General features: G+C 36.5%; 1 long non-coding RNA gene across 1 annotated transcript in view; it reads right to left on the bottom strand.

The window, feature by feature from the left end:
• Positions 1-4888: 4888 nt before the first annotated feature.
• Positions 4889-22170, bottom strand: part of LOC144235835 (uncharacterized) — a 32143-nt gene continuing 14861 nt past the window's right edge. The window contains exons 2-3 of the long non-coding RNA XR_013336329.1: positions 17038-17211; positions 4889-6073 (exon numbers count right to left, since the gene is read on the bottom strand). This is a non-coding gene — a long non-coding RNA (uncharacterized LOC144235835). The remainder of the gene's footprint in view (positions 6074-17037; positions 17212-22170) is intronic.

The raw sequence follows: 22170 nt of genomic DNA, 5'->3' as shown, positions 1-22170 counted from the left end.
TCCTCCTTCTGATTTCATTCAGCTATTCAGCTCAGCTTTGCTTTTCTCATTTGTAAATGACAGGAGTCACATTCATCTCACAAAGTTGATGTGAGGATTAAGAAATAACTGATGTAAAACACACAGCATTGCTGCTTGCTAAGGGTGGGCATTAAATGATCATTATCAATGCTGGTCCACCTAAAACTCATGATTTATTACCTAAGAAATTCTCTTGCCATTACTGCCAATGTCCTTGCTCTTAACCCTTCTTCTGCATCTAATTAGTAAAACTCTGGCCCATGATCAGCCAGTCAGTCCTCTTCCAGTTTCATATCTGGTTGCCAAACACTACTGAAAACAAATGCCACAACCACGAGGACTGATACCACTATAAATTCATGGTTTGCCCCACCAGCTGAGCTATTAACATTACACAGTAAAACTTCCAGTCCACTTCTCTCATTCCCCACAATAATATCTTCAAACATTCACTCTGATTTTCTCCATCACACTCAGAAAATGAATTCTACTTTAGAAAGAAAATAGTGACCATCATGCAAGAACTTTCTCTACCTACCATCTCTCCCTATAACACAAATGTAAATACAATTAGAGCCAGACTTACCCCTTCTCTTTCTGTGTTAGCTAAGTGGCTGTCCTGCATTTTGAATGTCAACTCTTCCATCTGTTCTTTGAATGACATCTTTCCATCTCTTTAGGAACCTTACTTAAATCAGTATCATTTCCTCTCTTCTGTAGCTTTAATGTCTATTTTTCTTTCAGTATCTCCTATCTTGTCTCTGATCCTAGTGATCACTTTATTTTTCCTTTTCTTCTTACGACCATATTGTTCCAAAGACCAAAATGTTCTAACCTCCATTTCCCCATTTCCTAAGACTATTTCCACCACTCTTTCTGTGCTGCTTCATGTCCATTAAATCCAATCTTACAAACATCTTTCTAGTTGCTAAAAACAGTAGACATGGTTCAGCTCTTACCTTATAGGACCTCTCTACTATTCATTTTATTCATCATCTTCTTGAAATTTTTTCCTTGCATGGTTATTATGACATGAACCACTCTTGATTTTCTTCCTTTATCTCCCATACAAAAAATCTCATTCATTTACAGGATTTTAACTATCATTGAATGTTAATACTCCAACATCTAAATCTCCAACCCTGGTCCACTCCAGATTCATGTAGACAATGGATAGTTCAAGAAAAACAAACAAAGCTTCTTGATTTGGATGTCATATAACATTTCAAACCTATTACATCCTAAATTGAACTCCCCATCTTCCTTCTACCTTGAAATTTGCTTATCTTCTTTTTTTCCTATCTTGGCAAACTACCACATCCCAAACATTTTGTCAATCATAGACTGCATCCACCCTTCACATTTATCTAGTGATTGAACTGTCAATTTTTTCCATAATATCCCTCAAATCCATAATTTTGTTATTATTATCCTGTGATCACTGTTGTACACTGTCCTTCTCCATGTAGTTTCCTACAAGACATCCCTCATTGTGTCTGCCCAAAGTCGCTGGTGTCATACTCATCAACCACACTGCTGTCAGGTATCCTCCCAATTGAAATATCTGCCCCAAAGCTCTCCATTGCTTTTCAAAAATTAGTAACAACCACCATTTATTAAAAACTGACTATGTAAGTAAGTAGTTAAGGGCTTCTTTGCTCAGAAGCCTCATAATGTGACAGTCTCATACTGTGAAAGACTTCCCCTCTCATGCAGCCCTGTCCAAGCACTGCCCAATAAAGCTTGCTGTGTATTACTGCTCCTCATGGGCATATTTTTTTGTTGATGAACCCCAAGTCTCTTGAACCCTAGCAATAACCATACTATACTCATTTCAGTATAAAATCCAAAGTTTATAGCAGAGCATATTAGAGAATTCATCGTCTGCTCTGTTTCTCCAGCCTCATTGCTTGCAAATACTTTTCTTTGTACCTGCAACATTCCAACAGTAACCTATTAATTGCATTTCCTTAAATGGCCATAGTCTGTCTCATCTTTGTACTATGATAACTTCTTTGTTGGGATAATAAAAGAAGGCCCAAATATGAGTAGAAATATTTAACTCAACCAAGGTTAATAAAACGTCTGATAATTGTGTCTGCTGTATTCCTCAGAGGAGGCTCAAGTCAACAATCATTCATTTATTTTTTGAATAAATATTCAATACATACTTCCTCTGTGCCTGGCATTCTTCTGGGTACTCAGAGTACATCAGTGAGTAAAATAAACATATGACAAAAAAAAAAAAAAATCCCTGCACTGTGAAGCTTCATTCTGGAGGGAGATAGGGTGGCAGTTGGCAAATTTAAATATAGTGGATTTTAGATTTTAAAGTGGATTAAAGAAGATTTTAGGGAGGTAACATGTGAGTTTTGGGATTTTACTCTGAGATAAATGGGGAGCCATTTAAAGTTTTGAGTAAAGAACTACCATGATCTGACTAATATTACAACAGAATCACCTGGCTTCTAGGCTGAGAATATAGATACTAAAGGAAAAGGAACAAAGGAAGCAGCTGAGAAAAAGATGGTGTCTTAGAATAGGGTGGTGGCTGCAGAGTTGGTATAGAACTGAAATTCAGATCCTGGAATTATTTTAAAAACAGAGCTACTAAATTTGCTCATAGGTTACAAGTGGGGTGTGGAGGAAATGAGGAGTTGAGGATGACTGCAATATTTTTTTGATGAGAGCAACTAAAAGGATTGAATGGCTATTGGCTGATGGGGACACTATGGGTAAGGTCTTAGCATTTATTCTCTCTCCAAGCATAACCTTTCTCCTCAATGCACTGTAAGCATTAGTGTATATCAATACTTTCCAAAAAATCTGGATACCTGGAGAAAAAAAATGATTTGAACCAAGCAATCTCATCTCAAATTCTACAATAAAATAATGACAAGTTGGATGGATCAGTGTGTTCTAGATAGTCCATATGGTCTAAAGCATAGTACAAATCAAATTGCATCCATAATAAAAGAGTCACAAACAGGAACTGTTCAAGACTTGCAAAAATACAATATAAATACAACTGGATTTTAAGGTTTATTGTGAAAAAAAGTATTTTTCTTTACTTTGTTTTATAACCCTTCTCTCTCCTATTACCTAATTTGTCATTCTTTTCTCCTTTCTATAATCGTATCTTGCCCTGGTTTCTCTTTGGTCCATTACATTTTGAAGCATTGGTTTTTATCCTGAAGTTAAAATGTGATTTCCAGACCATATGTGGATTAAAGTTCATCCAAATCCATCCTGTTTTATTTTAATCAGCTTCCTATTAGCAAAGCAAAAAGAGCCAAACCTACTACAAAGTCTAATTGGTAACAGAAGGGTGCTGGTGACTCTCATTGAGAGTTGATGGAATGCGTACTTGACTCATGATTTGCCCAGGAAAAATACACATTGCTTTAAAAATGGAAAAATCCTAGAATGAGGACAATCAAATATTTATGTCAGCCTGAAAAAAAAAAAAGAATAATGCATATTGTAAAGCCAGAAGACTTAGGAACTCCATATTATATCTAAAAACTGACTTTAGACAAGTCGTTTAATCTCAGTCATAGTTTCCTGATTTACAAGGCATCTTTCTGTCTGTAGTTTTTGCCTTTTCTTCCTGCTTCTTTCTTCCTTTCATCTTCCTACTCTTTCTTCCTTTCATCTCTACTTTCTTTCAGTCCCTCTCCCCACCTCCCTTCACTCTCTCTTTTTCTTCCTTCCTCCTTTCCTTTCTTCCTTTCTTTTCTGCTTCCTTTCTGTCTATTCTATCTCATGCCATACAGGGTTGAGAGATATTTCAATAAAAAACATATCCAATGAAATAATGGGAAAATGGGAATAGGAATAGAAAGCCAAGAGTACAAATAAATTCAGAACTGTCACCATAAAAAGCACGGACAGAGCTATAATAGTTGATCTGTAAGCAAGTAAATGTTGAAAAGTTTCAGCTTAGGTTATTATACCTTGATTGGAATGAGATACTTGATCACTACAATCAACTGGCTAGGAATAATCACACCCCCTTGTTCCCAGTTAGCTCTAGTGTTTGCACACATGAGATGGGTTATTTCTGCTCCTATCAGGGCCTTTCTAAAATTCTCCCTATTCTATGCACTTCTAGGTAGATAAACCTCTACCTAGGGTGTTTAACCTCTCTGAAGTAAGTTTCATTGTCTTTAGACACTGAAATAAACATAAATCTGTGTATTGCTTAAAAATAAAATAATATATGTGAAAGCCTTTGTATTAATTTTCTACTGCTGTATGACAATATTGCCACAACCTTAGAGGCCTAAAACAACACAAATTTATTATCTCAAATTCTCCATGGGACAGAAGTCTGGGCATGGTTTAGCGAGATCTTCAGCTCAGAGTCTCATGAACTTGCATTCGAGGTGCTGGCCATGATGCTATTATCATTTGGAGTTCAGAGTTCTCTTCCAAGCTTATTGAGATTGTAGGAAGAAGTCTGCTCCTTGCAAGTGTAAGACTGAGGCACCGATTTATTTTGTTCAGCCCATTGGTTGGTGACCAGAGGCCACCTGCATTTCTTTGCCATGTGGTTTCCATAGTCAAGCCACAACACAGATGTTTGCTTTCTTCCAGGCCAGGTGGAGTGAATCTGCTGACATTTGTTTTGTTTTGGTTTGGTTTTTTATCTCTTTTAAGAGTTCATTCAGGGGCCCCTGGGTGATTCACTTGGTTAAGCATCTGACTCTCCATTTTAGTTCAGGTCACAATCTCACTGCTCATGGGATTGAGCCCCGTGATGGGCTCTGCTTGGGATTCTCTCTCTTCTTTGGCCCTCCCCCACTCACACACTCTCTCTCAAAATAAACAGACTTTAAGAAAAAAAGTTTATTCAGTTAGGTCAAGCTCGCTAAGAATAATTTCCATTTTGAGATTTATCAGTCAACAGGTTAGTGACCTAAATCATAAGAGTGAAATCCCATCATATTCACACTTAGACCCACTCATTGGATGCCAGTTATACTAGGTCATGGGTGACTGGGTGTCTCTTTGAATTCTGCCTGTTGAATGTAGCATTACATGACACCCATTCTCTGCAGATAGGACACTTAAAACAAGATTTTATCAAAAGTGCTGCCTGGTTTAATCTTTTTGACACACTGGAATCTAAAGACTTTATTGAATAATCAGTTCAGTCTAGGTACCATTATGGTAAAGTGTTACCTCCAGGATTTCTCAAATTCAAACATTTTTGCATCCTTCATCTATCTCTATGATACACTTGAATATTTGACTCTCTTCTGTATGCTGCGCACAGGGCTGTGCACTGGGGACAATAAAATAGACGTGGCTTTAGCCTTCACAGAGCTTATCAATAGTACTGGGAGAATAAAACAAACAAACAGCCCCCCAAAAATAAGAGGGATACAATCCTTTCTAAAAATTGTTAGAGCTTTCAGTCATTGAAAGGCTTTTAGCAGGGTAGTTACATTATTCAGATAGCAATTTTAGAAGAGGGCACTGAACGTTATTAAGCAATTAATGTTAGTTGAGAATGACTGGACCCATTTATGAAATTGAGTATTTGGTATTCTTTAACACACATAAACATATAACTATGTGGACTTAATGAGAACTCAAGCATCTTTCATCAGCCTACTTTAAATTCTTAACAATGAAGAAGAAGAAGTCTAGTGTAATTTTGTTCAAGGCTTGAAACACTGTATTGGGCCACAATCCCAGCAGGTGCCCCTAAGATGTATCTGTGGCAGTCTAGTCACTAAGACCCCTTCTCTTTAAGGGAACTTCTTGCCAGTAGATGTGATCACAACTGGAATTTTCTCCAACTGGAATGGCTCATCACTTAGAGTTAGTTTGGCTATATATAAAATAATAATAATGACTTAAATGAGATGCTTTATTTCTATGTCATGTTAAAAAAAAAAAAAGCCTGAGGATATGTGTTCCATGGCTGGTCTTGGGCTCCATGATGCCATAAACACAGTTTGCATGGACCTCAGCTCATGCCTTCTACCTCATGGTCAAGTTCCAGCTGGACTATATCACAGCCAGCTGAGAAGAAAGAGACCTGAAAAAGAAAGGAGACAAAGAACGTTTGCCAACTGCCCATTAAGAAAAGTTTTCAGAATCTGTAAAAACAAACAAACAAAAAACCTTTTGCTCCTCACTCACCGCAATTGCATGCAATATCTAGCTACAAGGAAAATTGGAAAATGAAGGTTTTTTTCCAGACAGCTTATTTCCAACTAAAATCCAGAGTTTCCATTACAAGGAAGAATAGGAAAATGGAAACTGAAGTAGGCAACCAGCAGTCTCTGCCACGTGATATATGCCAGGAAATGAATTTGAGCAGAGTAGGCAACGCCCACAACTCTAGGCCAGTTTTGTTCTAGGCCACTCAGGCTAACCCAGTCTAGACAAAAGGAGTCCTTTATGTGTGCCAGCCTCATCAACTAGAGTTCCCAGTACAGAATTTGAAGTTCGAGCCCCAGTTAGAACTAGTATAGCAGTTCTTTATAATAAAACTTAAAAAAAATAGAACAAATGAAAGTTTTGATGTAATAATCTGGACCCTATCAGAATATATGTGACAGAAGCCCACATTGATGGGCTTAAGCAAAAGGGGAAGTTTTATTGTAAAAATATTCATCTAATGCTCAGAACTTAGAAAAATATCAAACAACCAAGACTGTGGAAAGACAGGTGTTGAACTAGCCTCAGGGATAAACCAGACACTGAAAGGATCTTCTATTTATAGTAATACTCTCAAGACATTCACCTCTATTATGAGGGGTTGGGGAGGTCAGCTTTATCTTCTTGGATTTCTCATTATGGTGAATATGTGGAATGTCTTCCAGCTGCTCAAAAATGCCTAACAGTTTCTGACTAGAGATGAGATAGAAAGAGATTCAATTCCTGGAAAGGGACTCTGATTGGCCCAGTTTGGGGAATATTTCCATCCGTGGACCAATCACTGTTGGTCGCCAAGTGAGCCAGGTGGATGAAGGCAGAGGAGCTGTGCATGAGGAAGGAGGACAGCTACTGAGCAAATAAACTCAACAGTGGTCCGCTAGACTTGGAGCTGACATACTAAAGCTTTGGAAGTCCAGAACATCAGTTCTAATAGCAGAATCAGAGGCAAAAAAGAGAATAGATGGTTCTGTATATGTTTTAGAATTTTAATATTTCTTCAAGAATAATTTGAGAGTAAGATCCATTTAAGAAATTTTTCATTTCCCTGTGGAAACAAAGGATGTTCTTGATTAAGAGAAAAGATTCAATTTGTTTAGTTTTAAGGAAAGAAAACAATTTTCAGACACTTTATGTTTCTGGCCTCATATAACTGAGCTGGGCTTTTATCTGATGGATGTTGCATAACCCCAGTTAGGTCTTCCACCCAGCTGCATACGAGCAAGAGAGCTCCCTTGAGTTCCTCTCCCAGCCAACTCAAAAAACACAGAGGAAGGGAATCCAACCAGTTCTGCCCTATGTCTTGGGCCAAAGACACTTTCTTGATTTTCTCTGCTTTCTCCCACTGTTTGTTGCTAGATGGTGTGCTTTCCTTGACTCAAAGAGTGCTGACATCCAGACTTCAGACTTAAACTTTGAAGTAGAAGCAAAGAAAGCAAGTAGGTCTTCCACTGGAGTTTGATCCTAGGCTACGTAGGCCCAGTTAGCCAAATCAAAAGAATCAGCATATGGTTGAGGCTAGCCCAGCCACTGGAGGTCTCCAAGGGAGTTTGCAGCCAAACCCCACATAGCAATAAAGTATTCTTTGGTTTTGTTTTCTGTGCATGGTTTTGTTTTATTTGTGGGTATAGGTACCTGATAGCACAAAATTAAGGTGCTTGTGATTCTGTGTCCTAGTTAGCCATATCAATTTCCATAGAATGTTTTGCAGTTCACATATACATATATACACACACTCGCTTTCATATACTTTATCACAACTGAATATGTGCATATATATGTGAGGTACTGATATCTTAGTATAGTGGAGTTCTAAAATCTACTTTTAATTCCTTTTTTCCTAAGGAGCTTAGAGACCCCCCTTAGCCAGTGTAAATGAGAATATATAGTATCTGCATTGCTTCAATCTAAAATCCTCTTATATTCTCTTCTATGACTGTGATAGATTTTAGCAGGCCACCTGCGTTGGGATTTATGTCTTATTTAAAAGCCCTCATTACTATTTTCAGAGTAGTCTTTTTCTTTTATATCTACATGCTCAAATTTCACTATCAGTTGATTTCTATAGAGAATTGACTCCTCTGATTTGTTCTACAAAATACTTTCAGCCTGCTTTACTTCTTAACCTTGAAATGATCTCTCTCTCTCCCTACCTCTCTCTCTCTCACTCTCTCTCCCTCTCCCTCTCTCTTTCTTGGAAGGATGGTGGATGGATAGGAAAGAAGAGAGGGAGTGAGGGAAGGAGAAAGAAAAATAAAGGAAGAAAATGAAAGAAAAGCAAAAGGGGAGGAGACGAGAGGAAAGTTAGTTTTCAGAGAGCATTGGTATTATATTCCACAAACATTGGCAAGAAGTGTTATCTCTAGCTTGATCACCACTTTCGTATTGGCTAAAATATGAGTAAGATAAATGACATAAATTGAGAAAGTATCTATTTAACAGTTTCACCCACAATACCAAGAAGTTAAACATAGTTAAAATTCAGTTTCCTTCTCTTTGGTAGAGGATAGCCACAAAGGCAATAGATACACAGGTGTAGCAAAAAGAGGCTCAGAAAAGAGATTGAGGCTGCCAAAGACAAACTTCTTTTTCTCACTTCTTGCCTTTTCTGTGCCTTAAGAATCAGTAGAGGAGAAGCTTTGAAAGGCCTGGGGAGTGTCCATAGGTATGTATTTATCCACTCACAACTCTGAGCTGGAGACTATTATTATCTTCATATTTCAGATGAGTTTAAACTATGTGTGCAAATTTTTTACAATACAGTATTATAAATGTATTTTTCTCTTATGAGTTTCTTAATACCATTTTCTTTTCTATAGCTTACTTTATTGTAAGAATACAGTGTATGATACATGTACCATACAGAATATGTGTTAATTGACTGTTTATGTTATTAGTAAGGCTTCCCATCAACAGTAGACTCAAGGGGCGCGTGGGTGGCTCAGTCGGTTGAGCATCCGACTTCAGCTCAGGTCATGATCTCATGGTTAGTGGGTTCAAGCCTCATGTCGGGCTCTGTGCTGACAGCCAACTCAGAGCCTGGAGCCTGTTTCAGATTCTGTATCTTCCTCGCTCTCTGACCCTCCCCTGCTCACGCTGTTTCTCTCTCTCTCTCACTCAGAAATAAATAAAAACATTAAAAACTTAAAACAGTAGACTTAGTAGTTAAGTTTCATGGGGGGGGGTCAAAACTTATCTGTGGATTATTGACTCCATGAGGGTTGGTTATTTAAGGGTGAACTGTACACATATCTACATATAGATATAGATATGGTGTGTGTAGGTATGTATTTATCCACCTACAACTCTTTGGGTTGGGAACTATTATTATCTTCATATTTCAGTTGGGAAAGCAGTAACACTGAGATGCTAAGTTTGTCCAAGTTTGTCACATAGTGTGCAGCATAGCTAAGATCTGGTCCCAAGAAATCCAAATCCAGTGTCTCTGTGCTACCTGTCCACTTCACTGTGCTACCTGTCCTAAGAGAGTGTGAGAGAAATAAGTAGAAATAGACAGAGATTGGGGTGTCTGGGTGGCTCAGTCAGTTAAGCATCTGACTTGATTTCAGCTCAGGTCATGATCTCAAGGTCATGAGATCGAGCTCTGCATCAGGCTCTGCGCTGGGCATGGAGCCTGCTTGAGATTCTCTCTCCTTTTCTCTCTCCTTCTTCCTCTGCCTCTCCTGAAAGGAAGGAAGGAAGGAAGGAAGGAAGGAAGGAAGAAAGAAAGAGAGAGAGAGAGAGAGAGAGAAAGAAAGAAAGAAAGAAAGAAAGAAAGAAAGAAAGAAAGAAAGAAAGAAAGAAAGGAAGGAAGGAAGGAAGGAAGGAAGAAAGAAAGAGGGGCACCTGGGTGGCTCAGTCAGTTAAGCATCCGACTTTGGCTCAGGTCATGATCTCACAATTCATGGGTTCAAGCCTCTCATCAGGCTCTGTGCTGACAGCTAGCTCAGAGCTTGGAGACTACTTTAGATTCTGTATCTTCCTCTCTCTCTGACCCTCCCCTGCTCAAGCTGTCTCTGTCTCTTTCTCTTTCTCTCAGAAATAAATAAAACATTGAAAAGAAAGAAAGAAAGANTGTATCTTCCTCTCTCTCTGACCCTCCCCTGCTCAAGCTGTCTCTGTCTCTTTCTCTTTCTCTCAGAAATAAATAAAACATTGAAAAGAAAGAAAGAAAGAAAGAAAGAAAGAAAGAAAGAAAGAAAGAAAGAAAGAAAGAAAGGAAACAGAGACTGAAAAGGAAAAATGGAAAGTTAATTAAATATGTCACAACTGACCATACATAAAGATTAAACCTCAGGCAGAAAGGTATCAAAAGAGAAACACACACATGTTGCACAGAGGCAATGTGAAACTGATATATAAAGACTCAGAATGATACACATACACAAAAATAAGACATGCAAACTTTATAAAGACAGACCAATAGACAAACCAAAGTGGAAGAGGATGTACATATAAATAAACAGGACTCAAGAAGAATGGGATGTGCCAACGAAAGGATTCTGGGAACCAGAATTCATGTAGAAAGGTCTTTACCCATTGCAGGAATGGCTTTGTTGGTGTGATTTGAAGGGAACTATCCAACTTCAGAGATAGAGAAGAGGGAAACTCACATGAACCATCCCATAAGGGAAGTTAAGTCCAAGACTCAGAATATCCACTTGTTTTCATTATCTTTGGCTGTATAAAAATGACTCCAAAACTTAATGGCATGAAACAATAACCATTTTATTATGTGTCATTATTTTGTGAATCAGGAATTTGGCATACTTATCTGAGCAAGGGTTCTGTTCTTTGATTCCAGACCAATGTTCTTTTCACTTTAACCCCCTCCCTAAAAATATCATTTTCTCTTTTGAAAAAATGGCTTTAAATTAATACTGGGTACAATTTGAATTAATGCTGGGTGAAATTTGGGATCTAAACTATAGTCGCTAGTTATAAATTGTTAAGTTAACCAAAAGTTATTAAATAAAAAGAAGCATGGAAAAGTTGCATTCTTTTGGCTGCTGGGATGGAATTATGCAGTGTATGAGCATTATGTTTGTCCTATCACTGAGGAATAACCACACAAGCACTTGCATGTATACACACAGTTATATACAGGAAGCCATTCCTCCCCCAGTGATGCAGTTAGAAAGATCAGACATCTATGTATGTCATGTTTCTTACCTTAGTTAGAGGGAAAATAACTTGTTCTTTTACCATTAAGTAATATGTTAGCTGTAGGTTATTATAGATTTCCTTTTGCAAGTTAAGGGAGTATTCTTGTGTCCTTTCTTTGCTGAATATTTTATGACGAATAGATGTAGAATTTTGTTAAGTGCTTTTTTTATGCATTTGTTGAGACAGGTTTTTAGCTTGTACTGCAGTGAATATATTGATATAGTTTCTGTTAAGCCAGCCTTATATTCCTGGGATAAAGCCCATTTGGTTATGATGAATTATCCATTTAATGTATTGGGGGGCTCACTTTGTCAAAATTTTGTTTGGAACTCTTATAAAAATACTTATAAGGAATATTGATCAGTACTTCTTATTTGTTTGCTTTATTTTGTCTCTTGGAATCCCTTTGCCTGATTTTGGAATCAATTTAATAGTATCTTCATAGAATAAGTTAGGAAGTTTTCCTTACTCATTAATTTTTGGAACAGTGTATATGTGGTATTAATGTTTCCCCCCCTTAAATATTGAGTTCACCAGCTAAGCAATCTGAGCCTAGCAATCTGTGGGAAGTTTTATAACTTTAATAGATATTAGGGTATTTTAGATTATTTATTTGTTCATTAATGAGCTTTGGTAATTAATGTCTTTCAAGAAATTTGACAATTTCCTCCCTCGATCATGACCTGGAAACTCTCTCAAAGCATTGTGATAAGGATATCATAGTACTTACCTCATTTGTTTCTCATCTTTCAGAAATCATTCTCCTTGTAATTGTATGTGCAGTGTTTTGAAATTATTGCTTCATATTATTTATACTATTTTTTATTTGTTCCTTATGTGTGGTTAAACTCTATCCCTGTTTCTTTACCTTGGCCAGAAGTAAAAGTCTTCGACCATTCTTTTGATTTGCCTTTACCTGGTATTTATTTTTCCATGCATGATGTCTTTTCCTATGCTTTTACGTTTAACTTATCTACTCTTTTCTGTTAAATTCCAATCTAATAGATAGCATATAGTTGGGCCCTTCCATTAAAAAAAAAAATCCAGTCTTACTATCTCCACATTTTAATTGGTGGATTAGACCATTTATATTAAATACAATTATTACTACTTAGGGGTTTAAATCTCTTATCTTGGTATTTGTTTCTTATTTTCCCATCTGCAATTTGATCCCTTTTTCCTGCCTTCTTTTGGATTGAGTATTATTCTTACTCTATTTTATACCTACTCCTAACTAATTACCTCCTCCTTTTTATTTAATTGTTTAGTGATTACTTTTGGGTTTACAATATACATCAACATGACAGTTTACCTTCAAATAACTACTTTAAACTCATGTATAGTCTAAGAGGCATAAAACTGTATACTTCTATTTTCCCCACCTATCCTTTGTGTTACTTTGTCATACATTTTATTTTATGAATGCTTTAAACTGCATAGCACATTGTTTTTATTTTCGCTCTAATTTTTTTAATGTTTGTTTATTTTTGAGAGAGAGAGAAAGAGAGTGTGTGTGTGTATGTGTGAGCAGGGAAGAGACAGAGAGAGAGGGAGACACTGAATCCAAAGCAGGCTCCAGGCTCCGAACTGTCAGCACAGAGCCCAATGCAGGGTCCAAACCTACAAACTGTGAGATCGTGAACTGAGCCGAAGTCGGACGCCTAACAGACTGAGCCATCCAGGTGCCCCTATTTTTAACAGTAATTATACTTAAAGAAGATTAATAAATGAGTTAAGAACAAAATATTCATCTTCCACCTACGTATTATCTCAGCTGTTTTTCATCCCTTAACTTAAATCCAAATTTCCTACTGATATAATCCTCCATCTGCCCAAAGAGGGTTTTTTGTTTTTTGTTTTTTAAATTTCTTGTTCTACATATCTGGTGGCAATGAATTCATTCAACTTTATTAATCTAAAATAAGGTTTTATTTTGCTTTTGTATTTGAAACGTTTTCACTAGCTAAAAATTCTACATTGGACATATTGTCTTTCAGTGCTTGGAAGATGGTACTCCTTTACTGTTTTCTGGCTTCCATGGTTCCAGCTGTTATTATTAGATCTGTTCCATTGTAATGTGACTTCTTCTCTGGCTGTTGTTAAGGTGTTTTGTTTTTTTTTATGGTTTTCTATAATTTGATTATATGATTTGACATGACTTTCTGAGTAATTTCCATTGAACTTCCTGGATCATTGGGTTTATAGTTTCATCAAATTTAGAAAATGTTTACCCATTATTTTGCTTTTCTGACACCCTCTTTCACTCCATCCCTTTCCTCTGGGATTTCAATTACACATATATTAAAATGCTAGATATTATTCTACTAGACATTGATTCTTTGTTATTTCAATCTATTTTTACCTCCCCGTGCTTCATTATGGATACTTTATATTGTCATGTCTTCAAGTTCACTGATCTTTTCTTCTACTGTATCCAATTGTTCGTAAATGCATTATTCAATCTGATATTATATTTTTCCCTTCTAGAAGTTCCATGTTAGCCATTTTTATACCCTCTCTATAAAAGTTTTTCACATCATCACTTCATGTTTTCTTCTACCTTCTTAACATGTGGGTTATACTTCTAGCAGTTGTTTACATGTCATTGCTAATTTCATTATCTCTGCTATTTCTAGATCAAATTTCTATTCATTGATTTTTCTAATAGTTATAGGTCACAATTTTTTACTCAATTGCAGAAAATTTTTCATTTTGATTTTGATTGGTAATGGACATTGTGGATTTTATACAGCATCAGTTGCTGTGTTATACTCCTTTAAATTGTATTAAATTTTGTTCTGGCATGTTACTTATAATACATAAGGTACGGGTAATTTACATAACAGGAACATAAGTTACATATAATCAGTTAGATCATTATGAGTTTTCTTTTAAACTTTATTATAGTGTGGCCATAGTGTAAAAACTACAATTTCAAGTGCTGGGGCATCTGGACAGCTGAGTCAGTAAAGTGTCCAAGTCTTGATTTTGGCTCAGGTCATGATCTCATGGTCATGGGATCAAGCCCTGCATGGGAGCCCACTTAAGATTCTCTCTCTCCTTCTCCCTCTGCCACTCCCCGCCTCTCTCAAAAACAAATAAGCAAACAAACAAACAAGATTTCAAGTGCTACCTTGCTGTCTTTGAGCCTCGCAGGTCCCTACAGGCCTAGCTATGTGTTCTGCTCTCATCAGAAATGTCCTTTACCCATTGGGAAAGGCTGTGCATCTGGTTAGTTCCCCTATCATCTGGACCAGCTCCACTGTACTTGGTCCTCAACTTAACGCATCTCATCTCATTAACAAATTTATTCGAACAAGCCAGTCACAAGATCTCATAAGAACCAAGGGACACCTCTTATAACTACAAAGCCTGCTTCCTATACACCCATTGGAGTTACTTTGCTCCAAAGAGCAGCCCCCATGTGGCCTTGCATGGAATTTGGTGTCCATTCTTGAGCTGTGCCTATACGTGGCCAATAAAACACTGCCAATCTCTTCTGTGCATTGTTGGGTACCATGTGAGTGGCAATCTTACACTATTTAGGGTGGGGAACACCTCCATCACCAACATGGTGAATAAGAGTTCATCAGAACAGTGTCCAGAGGAGCCCTCAGTCTAGGGCTAACATAGTCCCACTTTAGTAATACTCTTGAGTGTTCTATCAGATAAGCTTTGTATTATATGATTTTCACACGTTTTTAGGTAGGAACATGGACAATTCCAAAATATGTGGGATTTCTAGGAATTCTTCTTACTCCTTCATGGATCCTCAAGTAGTTTTCCTCTTACTTTTTATATGTAGATAACTGTTCAGTTAAAGACCCAAGAGATCCCCCTAAAAATCTCTGAAACTCTTTCTGTGCAGTTTTTTTTTTCTTCTACAGTATTCTCACCAGCAAATTTCAGCCAACTCAGTCTCCTTTAGCTTTGATTTTTCACTCACCAGCTTAGCCAGACTCTTGGCCTCTGTTTGGGTTCCTATAACTACTGTAGCATATAAGCTCCTAGTAAAATCATAGGGCTCATACTATTTCCTTTTCTTCTCTCAGGAGTCACAGGCCTATGCTGTTTGCTACCCGTTATCTGAAAACTTTAATTTCTTTTTTTTTTTTTTAACTTTTCTTATGTATCTCTTTTTTAAGTTAAGGTGATGGATGTGAGTAAAATCTGATCCATACTAGTTCATCTTGACTGGAAGAGAAAGTTCTCATCTAAAATTTTAAAGTGTATTTTTAAACAAATAATTATGTGCTCAATGGAAAAAATATTTATTTTTTAAATAGAAGTAGAAACTAATTTCCCCTTTAAAAATACTGAGAATTTACAGATGTGTGAAGGACTTTGTTTTTACAGATTTACTCTGAAACCCTAGAAACTGTTATTTTCACCAAGATATATGTTATTCCTTGGCAAGTTTCCTATTTTTTCTCAATTCTGTCTGTCAGATCTCTTGTCATCATATATCTCTAGATTAAAATAAACTCCTCCTATCTAATCTTTCTGGCTCCATTCTCAACCCCATGTCAGATCGCTTGCCCATCAGTGCAGAACACATTGTTCTCTACCACTATCTTCACCATATTATCCTGCTCAAAATTGAAAAATATTTTTCTAATGCTTACATAATTAAATCAAAACTTTCAAAATTTGAACTACTTTAGAATCTAAACCACAAAACAAATGTTATTCATTAATAGAATTATACTCTGCCTAAGTTAAAAAAAAAAAAGATAAAAAACCCTCTAACTTCTTTCCACTAACAATGTGAGTCACAGACTCAATGGTATTAAACTGGGATATGTTCAGCTTCCTGGGGTTTTTAAAGTTTATTTGTCAGTATTTGAATGATGCTTTAAGGATAATTCTCTTCATTTTTTGATCTAACATTTATCGAATGTTCACTATTTTCCAAGTGCTCTATACATATATTATATACATAGATGATAGATACTACAGGGTTATATATAATGGTTAAGCACTTTACACATAATAATACATATAACAAATATAACATTTAATTTTAATACAATCTTACAAAATAAACCCCACACCTATTTTCATTTTACAGTTGAGGAAATATTCAATTAGAGAGATACACAGTGATTATATCACAGATATGAGATGTGTATATGATCTTCCTGTTTCCAGAACTGGTCGTCTTAACCATGATATATAAATGGGCAATGTAGAACACAAATGATGCAGTTATTTATTTATTCATGGAATCTTGAAAAACAAATTATAGTTCATGGAGCAACTGGATGGCTCAGTCAGTTAAGCATCCGACTTCTGCTCAGGTCATGATCTCACAGTTTGTGGGTTCAAGCCCAGTATCGGGCTCTGTGCTGACAGCTCGGAGCCTAGAGCCTGCTTCAGATTCTGTCTCCCTCTCTCTGCCCCTCCCCCATTCATGCTCTGTTTCTCTCTGTCTCAATAATAAATAAACATTTAAAAAAATTAAAACAAAAACAAAAACAAATTATAGTTCAAACAAAAAAAAACTATAGAAAAAGACTGATATATCGTGATAAAGTATAAAAGCCAGAATGACTATTTAACAGTCATGTAACTTTATATTCCATTGTATCTCTTATAAATCACACCACTTTTTAAACCAATTTGTTTAACTACCATCTGAATAAACACCATTAAAAAGATAACAAAATAGGGTACCTTGGTGGCTCAGTCGGCTAAGCACCCAACTTCGGCGCAGGTCATGATCTCGCGGTTTGTGGGTTCGAGCTCCACGTCGTGCTCTGTGCCAACAGTTCAGAGGCTGGAGCCTGCTTCAGATTTTGTATCTCCCTCTCTCTGACCTTCCTGTGCTCATGCTGTCTCTCTCTCTCTCTCAGAAATAAAACATAAAAAAAAATTTTAAATGTAACAAAATATTTAAAGGAAAAAATTTTAGAAGCACAAAAGGAGTGAATAAATGTACTGTGTCATTCTCAGTTCATTATGGTCAATTAAAAGAAAAATTGCACATATAGGGTATAAATTAATATTTTTATTAATAAGATTTATATAATAGTATGTGTTGACTATATTCTACAGAAGTGACATGGTTTTTTCAAGCATACTTCCAAAGAGGAAAATTTCTTGATTGCCTAATTTTGCAGAAGCAAAACTTCAGTGAGTTTTTAAAAAGACAGAGAAGAAAAAAAGAACAATTCCACAAATGTAAACTAAGAAAATTATACTCAAAACATATACCTCTCCTTAAAAAATTCTTTACAGAGAAGTCAAGTCTTAAATGTTCTTATAAAATTAAGTACAAAATAACAACAAGAAAATGAGGAGTGAACCCAAGAGATTAGAACAAAATAGTAAATGAAAACTAAGACATAGTAGAAAAGAATCAATGAAGCTACAAGTTTGAATTTTGATCTGAGTAAAAAGAAATTAATGTTAGAAGGGGAAAGAAGAAGAGCACACACCAACAGCAAGCAAAGCTGGTACAGATTGCTTTCCACAGACCAGAATGAAAATTCTGGATGAAATATTTTTTAAATGGCTCAGTACATTTCTTAGCTTGAAAGAAAGACAAGAAAACTCCAGGAGCCATAAACGTAGAAGTAAAGCAATTAATAGAGACAGTAGGTGAAGCTGATATCCTGGCCTGCAAGTATTCAACCATATATAAGCGGGTGCTGGGGTTCTAGGCAAACAGGAAGATTGAGGTATAACAAAGTATTTTCATAGTGGAGAATCTTAACACACTTCTTTCAGAAACTGGTAGTTAGTTCAAGCACAGTAACTGACAGTTAATATTAAAGAGACCATTTTTAAAGATATGAGCCACAAGATTAATAATTTAGAGAACAATTAGGGAATGCAACTTCTTTTCAAGCTCAAATGAGATATTTTCAAAGGCTGATCAGGTTCTGGACCACAAAGTATTCTCAATAAATGCCAAACTATTAATAACATATACCACATTCCATAACTACTCGGGTACAAAATGAAAAACCAATAATTGATAGCCTAAAATATAAATAAATCAAAATTACTGTAACATATCTGGACATATAAAATATGCCCACAGTTCTAGATAAGTCATGAGTCAAAGAAATCATATTATGATATGGGGAGGATATCATAAAATGGGGAGGGGAGGATGGGGAGAGAAAAAGTGTTGTGGTAAATCAGCTCTCTCTGGTATGGGAGTATGCCCGTTTGTGAGATTTCTGATTTCCATAGTGTAAATATTGCCACCATTGCTGACTTTAACCTACCAACACAACGTCACTGTACACAGTTTGGAAAAGATGGACAGAGTTGGCTCTGAGGCACTAGTACAAGCCAGCTCTAGCACACCACTAGAGAGAAGTCACAAACAAATAATATTAGGACTGGAAAATAACACACAATGCAGTTAAATATTATAAGAGAATGTCTTGAAAAATTCTGCCAACATTAATGAAAATTTGGAAAAAGTAGACAATTTCTTAAAGAGCTATAATTTACCAAATAGACCCAAAGGCAAACTAGACTAGAACTAGGTCATGAAGATAGTGAATTAATAGTTTAAAATTTATCCATTAGATAAGAAAACAAAAGAAACAACTTGGCTTATCAGGCTTTATAAATGAGATTTACCAAATATTTAAAGCAGTGGTCCTTAAAGTCTATCTCTCAGAACAAAAGCATCAGCATCATCTTGAAACTGATCAGCAATGCAAATTTTCTCTTTTTTTTTAATGTTTTTATTATTTATTTCTGAGAGAGAGAGAGAGAGAGAGACAGTGTGAGCAGGGGAGGGTCAGAGAGAGAGGGAGACACAGAATCTGAAGCAGGCTCCAGCCTTTGAGCTGTCAGCACAGAGTCTGATCCGGGGCTCAAACACACAAACTGTAAGATCATGACCTGAGCCAAAGTTAGACGCCCAACCGACTGAGCCACCCAGGCGCCCCTAGAAATGCAAATTTTCAAGTTGCACTTCATACCTACTAAATTAGAAATTCTGGGTGTGAGGTCACTGAGTCTGTATAGTGACGCAGCTTGAGAGTGATTGTTTTAGGGAAAAGACCAACCTAAAGTAATACAAACTATTTCAGAGGATAGAAAAAGAAGAAATTCCTTTCTATCTGATATAGCCTTCAGTCCAGGATCAGACATAAATACTGTAAGAAAAATTATGAACTGATGTCACAGGGGTATAAACCTTCTAGCCAAGGTATTAACAGTGGAATCCACTAACACTTTTGTGTGCTTATCTCTGTCTGTGTGGGCCATGACTAAGTTGGGAGTATCCCAAGAAGCAAAAGATGTTTTTGTATCTGGAAATCAGTTACTATATTTGCCACATTAATAAATTAAGTATGAAAAGCCATATGATGATCTATATAGGTACAGAAAGTATTTGGGGTAAGTTTAAATACACACTCATGATAATATTTTGTTGTTATTAACCTGGTCAAAACTATCATTAAAACCTTTAAAAACCATAGTATTTTGATAAAATAATAGATCTATTTCTTTTAAATTAGGAACAAGACAAAGATACCTGCTATTACCACTTCTAATCAGCATTATATTGAAACCCCCAGTCTGTGCAGTAAAACAGAAAAGAAATAAAAAGATATCAGTCAGAAGAAAGTTCATTCTTTCTCAGTGATACTACTGTGAATACAAAAATTCAAGACACTTTAGACAAATAAAGTTTAAGATTGTTCAATATGAGATCACTGTATAAACAGGATCCTCTGCAATAACAGTAGATCTCATTTACAATAACCTTAAAAATTTTAAGTCACTTAGGAATAAATCTAACAAAATAACCAGCATATACAACTCTAAGTATTTAGTGATATAAACGCTAAATAGATGGAGAGCATAGAGTGTGAAAAGGATGACTCAATATTTTAAACATATTATTTTTCCCATAATAAGGGGTGCCAGATTTAGCAAATAAAACATAGAGAATACTTAGAAAAAAATTTTTGTACAAGTTCTCTCAAATATTGCATGGGGCACACTTAATATTAAAAAACTATTGCATGAGGTACCTGGTGTCAGTCAAGTGGCTGACTCTGGATTTAGCCTCAGGTTATGACTGCACGGTTTGTGAGATCCAGCCCCGCATCCATCTCTGCATTGACAGCACAGAACTTGCTTGAGATTCTCTCTCCCCTCTCTCCCTGTCTCTCCCCAACTCACACACATTCCTACACCATTATCCCCTTCAGTTTCAATTAATTTGCTAGAGCAGCTCACAGAACACAGGAAAACAGTTTACTTAACTGTTTATCAATTTATTATAAAAGGACATGATAAAGAATACAGATGAACATCCAGATGTAAGAGATGCATAAGGAAAGTTATGTGGGAGAGTGCACCGGGAATCTATGCCCTCTCCAGGTACACTACTTTCCCAACACTTCCATGTGTTCAATGGCCTGGAAACTCTCTGAACCTGATACCTTTGGGACTCTTATAGAGGCTTCATCATGTAGGCATGATCATAATTTACTCAATTTCCAGCTTCTTCCCCACTTCCTGAAGGATAGGTGATGGAGCTGAAAGTTCCAGGCTTCCAATCATGTCTTGGTCTTTCTGGTGACCAGTCCCCATCCTGGAGTCCACTGAGAAGCACTTCATTACAACAAAAGACAGTGCTATCACCCAAGAAATTCCAAGGGATTTAGAAACTCTGTATCAGGAACAAGGGTCAAGCATCAAATATTAAAACAGAAGATGTTCCTAGTGTTCTTATCACTTAGGAGATTACAAGAATTTTAGGAGCTTTTTACCTAATTTACAGGTAAGATTTTGCCTTAGATCTGTATGATTAAAGAGACATTTTTAAGAAGTCTAATACAATGCAAGGGAATGTCTTCCTCAAAGATAAATCCAATCTTTTTGCCCCAGAACTCAGAAACCTCAGCCCCGATTATACCTGCATTGGCCTATTCACTCCTCCCAGGTGGCAACAAGAGAAGGAAGGATAACCCCCATATCACTGTCATTGCTTTCATTTATTTTCTTCTCTTCCCATCAGGATTCAAACACTGCTTTTGATTTGTAGCAATACAAAGCAAAAATGAAGGTATTATAGTTAGAGAATGAGTCATGACAGCCATTTGACCTCAATAACCATATTCCAGGCGTGATCTGATCTTAGCCCCATTTTGTGAATAGTTTCAGCATCTCAAGAGAAAAGTAGACCAGATGGAAGAATGGTATAAGGTCACTTTGGAATTCTCCTCATAGATGGCCACATATTATAACAGAAAATTTGGAGAAAAATCATATTTACATAAAAATGTAACCATGAATAGAACTTGTATCATTTGGGATTCTTTAAGTACAAGAAACAAAAATCAACTCAGCCTAAGAAGCACAGGGGAATATATTGGAGGATTGAAGAATATGGGACATCTTTACACAATCTTAGAGTCAGTCTTGGAAAGTGAAGAGTAAAAGTATCTATGGGGAAATGGAAAGGAAACGTCACAGCCAGATGGGATTGATCATCTCTGACTGCTTTTCCCACCTTTCTCCACATTCCATGTGAGTGAGCTTCAAATTCCAAGGAGAGGAAAGAACCTGATTGGTGTCACATGTTGACGGGGGGTGGGGGGGACGGGGACATCTTGATTGATAGCTCCATGGTTGTATCTAATAGTGAAGGAATAGTTTCCCCAATGTAAATTCAGGGCACCATATCAAAAGAGGAAATGGATTTTTGGCAGTCATAAACAACAGATGTCCACTGCATGACCAAATAACACAAGTTTTGGGAAATGTACCAATGTAAAACAATGACATTGTGATTGTCAGTTGAAACTTGGTGCAAGACTGTGG

Source organism: Crocuta crocuta, unplaced genomic scaffold, assembly GCF_008692635.1.
Source record: "Crocuta crocuta isolate KB4526 unplaced genomic scaffold, BGI_CrCroc_1.0 scaffold646, whole genome shotgun sequence".
Taxonomy (NCBI): domain Eukaryota; kingdom Metazoa; phylum Chordata; class Mammalia; order Carnivora; family Hyaenidae; genus Crocuta; species Crocuta crocuta.
Note: the sequence above shows the minus strand (reverse complement) of the source record. Positions and strands in the feature narration are given on the sequence as shown.